Source organism: Corvus brachyrhynchos, unplaced genomic scaffold (assembly GCF_000691975.1).
Source record: "Corvus brachyrhynchos isolate BGI_N302 unplaced genomic scaffold, ASM69197v1 scaffold103, whole genome shotgun sequence".
In the NCBI taxonomy this organism is placed as follows: Eukaryota; Metazoa; Chordata; class Aves; order Passeriformes; family Corvidae; genus Corvus; species Corvus brachyrhynchos.
In genome coordinates this window covers 4,743,588-4,751,804 of record NW_008237436.1, presented here as the reverse complement: position 1 = coordinate 4,751,804, position 8,217 = coordinate 4,743,588, and the positions used below count along the sequence as shown (strand labels likewise).

The 8,217-nt window shown below is 38.1% G+C and overlaps 1 long non-coding RNA gene across 10 annotated transcripts in view; it reads right to left on the bottom strand.

Annotated features, from left to right (window-relative positions):
- Positions 1–8,217, bottom strand: part of LOC108446002 — a 43,181-nt gene that overhangs the window by 10,681 nt on the left and 24,283 nt on the right. Inside the window, exon 8 of one of the 10 annotated variants that reach the window (XR_001861109.1) lies at positions 7–7,238. The exons of the other annotated variants lie outside the window; for them this stretch is intronic. This is a non-coding gene — a long non-coding RNA (uncharacterized LOC108446002). Of the gene's footprint in view, positions 1–6; positions 7,239–8,217 lie in introns of those variants that run through there. 10 annotated transcript variants of the gene reach the window in all.

Below are 8,217 nucleotides of genomic sequence, written 5' to 3'. Positions count from 1 at the left end.
GTGTGACAGCAGCAGTGAAGACACTACAGGAATATCAGATTTATGGTGGCACAAGCATATGGAATCACAGGCTACACTGTGGAGTGCTGTGTCATCCAAGCTTCCACACCAGCACTTATCATCCACCCCAGGAAGGGGTCCATGCTTCCTCTCCACCTATGACATTCCCATGGCTCTCTCTCAGCTTGAGAGGCTATAATGGCCACTTCACTGTGCCTATAAATGTCACTGCACCTTGTACCTTCAATAGCATGACCTCTTTGAGACAGCCAGATCAAAGATAGAATGAGGTTGTTCAGGAGTAGGATACCATTCTTCCCATTACTAGAGCAAAGTTACACCTTCAGAGATTGGCATGTAACCAGACAAATCAATATAAATACATCTTCTACCCAAAAAAATGTTCAAGACAATCAACAATCTCTGATTACTTTTGTTTCTCCTACAGGATGGCTTAAGATGCAGCAAGATCCTTTATAGAAAAAAAAAATCAATAAGTTTAAAAATTACCTCAAGATACATGAGGACACGAACACCTTAAATTCACTGAGACATTGATTTGCCTATAGCACTCATGGAGAGATAAGGACTCAAACTGCTATTATTTCTAGATGGGAAAAAATAACATTATATACAAAGTTTTCCATGCACATGGACATTAGGAAGCCATTTTTGCCAAGATGAGACAGTGACTTTACTTAGAACTCATATATAAGGAAACTCATAGATATGCAAGGCAGATGAGATTTCCAAAATTTGTGAAGAAAGGAGATGGGTTTGTCTTCTTAGAATTGGTGTTAGCTCAGTATAGATATCAAAATCTTCATTTCCATCTTAATGTTGAATTCCCAGTTCTATCCCACATGTATGTCTGAAACTGGCACACGGTAAAGAATCTGCAACACTGGACTTCACACGTGGTGTCAGATTTTGGTTATTTTATCTCCAGAGTGTTACAGCCTCAAACCTGGGGTCACTCTGTAGGCACGCTGGGGCTTGGGGGGAAGATGCAACCTGCAGGGCTCAGCCTTGCTGCATACAGGCAGAGGTCCCAGTCCCAGGGCCCAGTGTGCCAGTGGGGTCCATTTGCTCAATGAATTCATGATTTCACCAATTTTTAGCAAGCAAAGAGTAATTTACTGCCTTATCTGACTATCACTGCTCTTTCTCCAAATAACCTGAAACAATTGATGGGCCATTAATATCAAATTCCTTGCCAGAGTTACGTTTCTGGGGAAAGGCAGGTTTTAATTTCTCTTCCTGAAGCATACTACAAGCTTCATCTTTTTAATCTGGACACCTAACTACTCGACACCTAAGACAACCTTTCTTGCTCTTGCACACATACATTAACAGTTTAGGTTTCCACACCTGGTGGAAATCTATTAAAAAGCAATAAGAAAAAAAATTAAACAGCTGTTTGGATTTTTTTCTTCAGGTTATGCCTCCTTGATACCAAAGCTGCCTCATCTCTGGTTTAAGTGACAAAAGCCTAGAAACAATTCTAATTCACACCTGTTTGCTACCATGCCCATACAACTACATACCACTGGAAAGCTAGCCAAGAGCAGATGTATTTCCTCTGTCCTTTCTCAACCTGTGAGTTCCAGTACAGGCTGAAGGGGGAAGGAAAAGATGACTGTGGCTGGTATGGGACCCGGCTATAAAATTCTCAAGCGAACTGAAAGCTTCCTTCTCGTGGGGGAACTCTTCTATCATCAGCCAGAATCAGAATAAGGAACAGAATCAATTAATTATTACTGAAATACTATGGAGTATTGTTATTAGAAGGCTTGACTTCATAATTTAATTGTAAGGAAATTACTGTATCTGCGTTCAGTATTACTAAAAACCAAATTAAAAGATCAGTGCCTTCCCACAAAAGCTAAATACATCTTTTCACGCTAGGCACCCCACTGTGCCATTACAAATCAAACTCAACAATTAATGTCCAGTCCTTTGTGGCAGGTGGGGAAATATTCTAAGCAATATTGTGTGGGAAGCAGTTGTAGGAGTGAAGAACGTCAAATAATAAATAATACAATTATATTTGAGGACAGATCTTTACAGTTTTCCTATGAATGACTTAACTGTTGGTGACACACACACAAAGCTGCACAGCTACACCATCATCCTGCCTATTGTTCAGACATATAACTCTAGCATCACCTTAGATCCCAAAGATACTCCAAATCCCAAGATTCATATTCATAATTTGCAGATACTTTCATTGCAACATTTCCAAGATGGTATTTTTCTTAATCCTCCGAATCAGCTAAAGTATTCAATCAGGTTAATCATCATCATCATGTTTTGATCCAGCAAGATTTTGCTCTCTGCTTCTTGATTCAGCAACATTTTTTCTCTCTGCTTTTGAGAAACACAGCCTAATACCACACACATTCACTCAGAAAAGTGCTGCCAAGACCCTTTTCCTAGTTAATCACTTGGAGAACACATCACTGTCTCCACAGCTCCCCCTGACTACTTCTGCAGCATCTACCACTTGTCTTCACCTTCAAGGCCCATCCTTCCTTATCACCACCACACCTACTGCTCCTTAATCATTGTCAGGAAGACAGCTGTGGTTTGCTCATGTTTGAAGCTGGGCCAATCTTCATAAAACATAAAGCTGAAAAGACCATTAGATCATACTGTCTAACTTGATTAATATGTTCTGTTTGGCTAAAACACTTTTAAAACTCTCCACTTTCTACTGATAAAAAAATAAAATTCAGGGATGCTTCTTGTATCTCTTTCCTTCCTATCTCCCACCTGCCATTCAGTGTCAGGAGTCCTGTTTCCAGCTCCTCTCACACCCACATGGTATATTTTCAAACAAACCTCTTGTGCATTTTCCTGTCTTACACATTATGGAAACTCCCTTAAATATTTGAAAATATACTGCATTACTGTTGTTCAAAGCTTTCTCTGAAATTCAGCTTACTAACATGCCCCTACAGCCCCTATGAGCAAAATGTGTGATAAGTAGTTATATACACATTACCTATTTTCAAATGTCTAAAGTAAGCAAGAGTGGGAGGTAGGAGACAGATCCTACCCTACAGTAAATAGAGAGGCTCCTTGGGAGCGATTTGGTTGAAGGAACTCCTGAAACACCACAAAATGTCCTCTGAAGGAGTCTCTGTATAAGCTGCGCAAATGGCCTAAGGAAATCAGTCCTTTGATTTAGTTACATGAGTTGGATCCCTAAAGTATGAATGTTCCCCCGACTACTAGTGTTTCCCTTCTCATCTGTGTATATTTTCTACTTTCAGCTGTATCATATTTACACTGCTAAGATTTAAAATTGCAGATATTCTTTCCAGAGCGTCTCCATGATGCAAAGCACCATAGGAACTAGTTATTTTACAATTACACAAAAACAGTCTTACAGTGCTATACAGTATTTTATTAAACAGATCCTGATCATGCAATTATCATAGCATTACACACATATGCCTGGTAGATGATGCACGGCTCTGTGCCCCAACTTCAACTCTGGTATTTACTAAATTCCTCAATCCTATAACAAAGACCTGGAATGTGTTCATGGCTGGCACCAGCTTTTTTTCTCCCCAGTGTGAATCACGGGCAAATCCTCAAGACAAATCAACACAGCAAAAGAAGAAGAAAAGGGAGAATAGGAACATTAGGAAGAATTAGGATACCAGGAAGAATTTCTTCACATAAAGGGTGATTAGATATTGGATTGGGCTGCATAAACAATAATCAAAATTCATACCAGGCACCATGTAAAAAAAGAACAGAATAGAACAACTGTTACTGGTGATGATCTAGTTCTTACTCCACATAACAGAAAATAAGTTCTTGCAAAGCCCAAAGTAAAAGAAAAGGCCTCCTGAAGCAAACAAACAAAAATGAGGACACAGTCAGTCATAGATCAAAATCTGATCAAAATCTAACCAGGGAAAAATACTGAATTAAATGATGTGATTTCATTATAATAAATTTCATTAATAGCAAAGAGTTAACTGCAAAATGCTGAAAGGAATGTATTTGGTCCTGTATTATGGTACAGTTGTTAATAATTTAGAAACTGGGCCAAGTAACATGGCATAAAATCTGCAGTTATTTCAGTTACTCAGAATCAAGGAAAATTATTAATCTAGCCAAAATTAGTAAGTGGACCCCAGAAACACTAAATCAAGTTTAAATGATGATAGATAGATAACAGACACATACTAAAATAAACCCATAAAAAAACAGTCTGTGTTTTATGAGGTTTCAAATTAAAGACACAACTGTAAGGAACTTAGTGCAATAAAACTCAATGTACTAGGCAGAGAGAGAGGTACCTACAAAATCTCCAGATAAATTGATGTTAGTCACTGACATTCATTTTCCCACAGATTTAATTCCCTCACAGTCTTACATTCACTTACTCACAAGCACTGACACTTATCTGTTTAAAGGTCTGGCCAAGATAACTTACATGAAAAACAAAAGACAAGGACCGTCAGCTATAAAGTCCTCACCCCATTTCAGAAGTGGTTTTAATTATCAATAAAAACTTAGTTTTTTGAGCAGATTCTTTAGGCTGTCCTTCAGGAATCTTCAGTTGGGACAAGGTATTTCTTTGCCCCCAGGTCTGGCTTACATCACCTTACATAAATCTTAGGTCATGCTGCTGCCTACTGTCTGCTTTTTCTTGTTTGGTATATAGGTCTGGAATATGTGTCAGCAGTCTCTTCTCCTGTTTGGCTAGGGGGAAAGAAGACTCGTGTAAGTGACGTACTACAACCTTGTTGCCATCCTCCTGCTGTTAGGATGCAAGGTCTACAGCTGGAAAGTCATCTGTCCTGTGGCACACAGGTACTGCTGGGAATGGCATCCTGGAAATGGTGTCCTTCGCTATCAGTAGAGGTAATTTCTTTAACCCTTTATTTCACTCTTTCACCTTCTTCTTACACATTTTCACCCATCCTGCATTTATACCAATCTGAATACTTGTGTTACAATTCTGCATAGTTTTATGCTAGATAAACTAGCATCCTGATGCCGATTGCTACGTAAAGGACACCTTCCACGCTTTTACTTCCTCCCTCATCATATGCTCCTCTCTATTCTCCTTGCAACAACGGCAACAGCCATCACTGCTAAGCTCAGGGAGAAAACCAAGAGAAAAATCAACCCTAAATCACTGACAGACAAGTCATAGAATCATAGAATGGTTTGGTCTAGAAAAGATCTCAAAGATCATCTAGTTCCAACCACCCCCTGGCATGGGCAGGAGCACCTTTCACCGGACCAGGTGCTAAAAGCCTCATCCAACCTGGCCTTGAACACCTCCAGGAATGGGGCATCCACAACTCCTCTGGGAAACCTGGTCCAGTGCCTCACCACCCTCACAGTAAAGATTTACTTCCTAACATCTAATCTAACTCCATCTCCTTTCACTTTGAAGCCATTAACCCTTGTCCTATCACTACATGCCAGTGTCAGGTGCAAGGGGGTGGTAGGATTGCATCTGTTTAATGGAAGTCAATCATTAGATCAGTTATCCCATAATGGGAAAACACACCAGTTGCTTTGGCCTCAGGAAGGAACCAGGGCCCACTTCAGCAGTTTAGTGAAAAAATCTCTGCTCAACACACCACTACAATCAAAATAAAAATAATAAAACAGACAGCTTAGACAATGCAAGACAATTAGAAGAAAACCAGTGTAATAGGATTATAAAAATCAGTGCTCTGACCTTACCAGAAAAAAAAATCCCAGATGAGATACAGGTCACTCCTTCTCCAAAAAGATACTAAAGATATGGATAGGGATCAAATGTGAACAATAATAAACATAGAAAATATCCTATGAAGAGAAATTATGAAGTTTCAAATCAAGAATATTATGCATGGATATGTAAAGTAATTGCTATAGAGAGGTCAGATCAGACATCTGTATGCTTGCTATCTTACAACACAAGAAAAAATACAAAGAAGCACTGAAAGTGTGGAAAATTCAAAACTGAGCAGAAGAAATGTTTTTTCACATCACAAGTAATCCGTTCATATTGATTATCATGGAAATTCAGTTATTAATCTAAATACTAAATCTAAATACAATGTTCCTATCAATGATAGTATAGATTAAACCAGTTACTACATAAAGAAATCAGAAAGCAACTTATTTGGAGTTAACATCAACTGAAGCATTAGGAGGTATTTACTAATGAAATGGGAAACTATTATGGCTAAAGCAAATATGATAATCCCTATGTAAAAATATAAATTAAAAAAAAGGAATAGCGACTTGATTTCATTATTGAAATTTTATTCACAATCTCACAGTAACTCTTCTTACAGTTTGCATTAAATACTATTAACAGCTCATTAACAATAGTAGTTGTCTTTAGAAAGTTTTGAAACAACTAAGGTTTGGACACACTAAGCTTTTATGTAAGCAGTTAAGGCAAATACGTGCAAAATTAAAACCAGCATGATCATAAACTTGTTTACTCCATCACTGCAGGTTCTACCTAAAACATTTTTTCCCTCATTTCCAATCACAGCCAGTTTCTTAGAAGCTTGTCTATTTTTCAAGGACCTGATATTGAGCAGTTTTCCCTTTATCACTTTTTAAACGACTATTTTAACAAGGATTCTCATCACAGATCTTGCTAACAAGCACCCAAAAACTGACTACTTACTGTTCACCCACAGACAAGCAAGCTAGAATTAGCTTAAGCACTGAATCCTTAGTATGCCACAACTATACTGCTGGTTATCTTGATTAGATCATCTTGCTTTAGTTTGAAATGCACATTGTCACTGCACATGCTACGACCCACACTGCCCTGTTGTATTAGCAATTACAAAAACATATATAACACTATAACCTATATAATATAATATAAAATATATAATTTATTCATTTTTTCTCAAAGAGCAAAGTCTTAATTTTGTTAGGATAGGCATGGTAAAAATGAAAGAGAGCATAAGGATGTGGCTTCATATATTTCATTTGATTTTTTTTCCCCATCATATCTGGGAAGGTAAAGAGAATATTATATTGTCTGGAGGTGGGGGAGCAGGAGAGGCTGCCAGTACTGTCAATACAAGGTTGGGCTTAGGGGCTGGGTCAGGCAAACAGGGCAGAAGTAAAAGGCTGAAGCATCACACAGTACAACAGACAGTAAAAGTGAAGACTCAAAACGTCAGTAACGTAGAGAAGGGAACTTCAGTCCATGGGCAGCTGTGGGTCTGAGAAGATCTTCATGCCTGAAATGACAGGAAAGCTGTCTGGAATAAAAGCAAAGTAACAGGTTGCAGAAAGGCTCTATAAAATTTCTGAACCCAAAAGGCAATATCATCTATGTTCTGAAAGCAGCAGACCATTCATCACCAGGATACTACAGGAACATAAAAATTACTCTCCTTGGGTAACTTACTCTGTTTTGCTGTTTTCACAGGCTGTGTATTTGAGTGAAAAACTGTCACTTGGCAGATTTACCTTTCAGTTGTACAGTTTCTATCTGTGATCATTTTAATAAGACAACCAATTGACAAATACTGTCACTTTCTAAAATAAAAGGGACATTTTGCTTTTCTAAAGCCATCATATACTTGATACTATGTTCTGAATGTACATAACTTGAAATATACCTCACTGGATGTTTACCTGCAAAATTGCCCGATGCTTTTTTCCTTTTAAGTAGAAGGTGGGCAAGAGCAATAAACTAAACTCATGGGAGAGAAGGTGTAAACTTACTTCATTTAGATTTAAAGGAATTTCTTGTTAAGGACACTTCTTTGCTCATTTCAACAGTACCAAAGCTATTTATTTGGTAATAAGTGTTTCTGGACTGAAACAGACATTTTGGAACTTGTTGTTGATGATTAATGTACAGTTTAAGAGAGCCATTACTTTGTGACAGGCACTACAGAAGCCAAGTGTCAGATAACACATCAACTTTGCTCCATTCTAATTCTAATTTAATGGTCAGAACTCTTACTCTTAACGTCTTGTTTCAAATATTATATCACAAAGAGTTCAGCTGGATACATAGTTGTTGCTGTAAAAGTCTGGTAGTGTGAATATCATGTAGGCATTAAATTCGATGTATTTTAACATTCGCCAAAGTACGTTTCTGAACGCGAACATGTGCCACGAAGCCCTGCATAACCACTGAAGGAAGATCTAAGTTCCTGCTATAAATGAACAAAAGAAACCTGACATGAAGCCAGCGTGGAGCGGGCG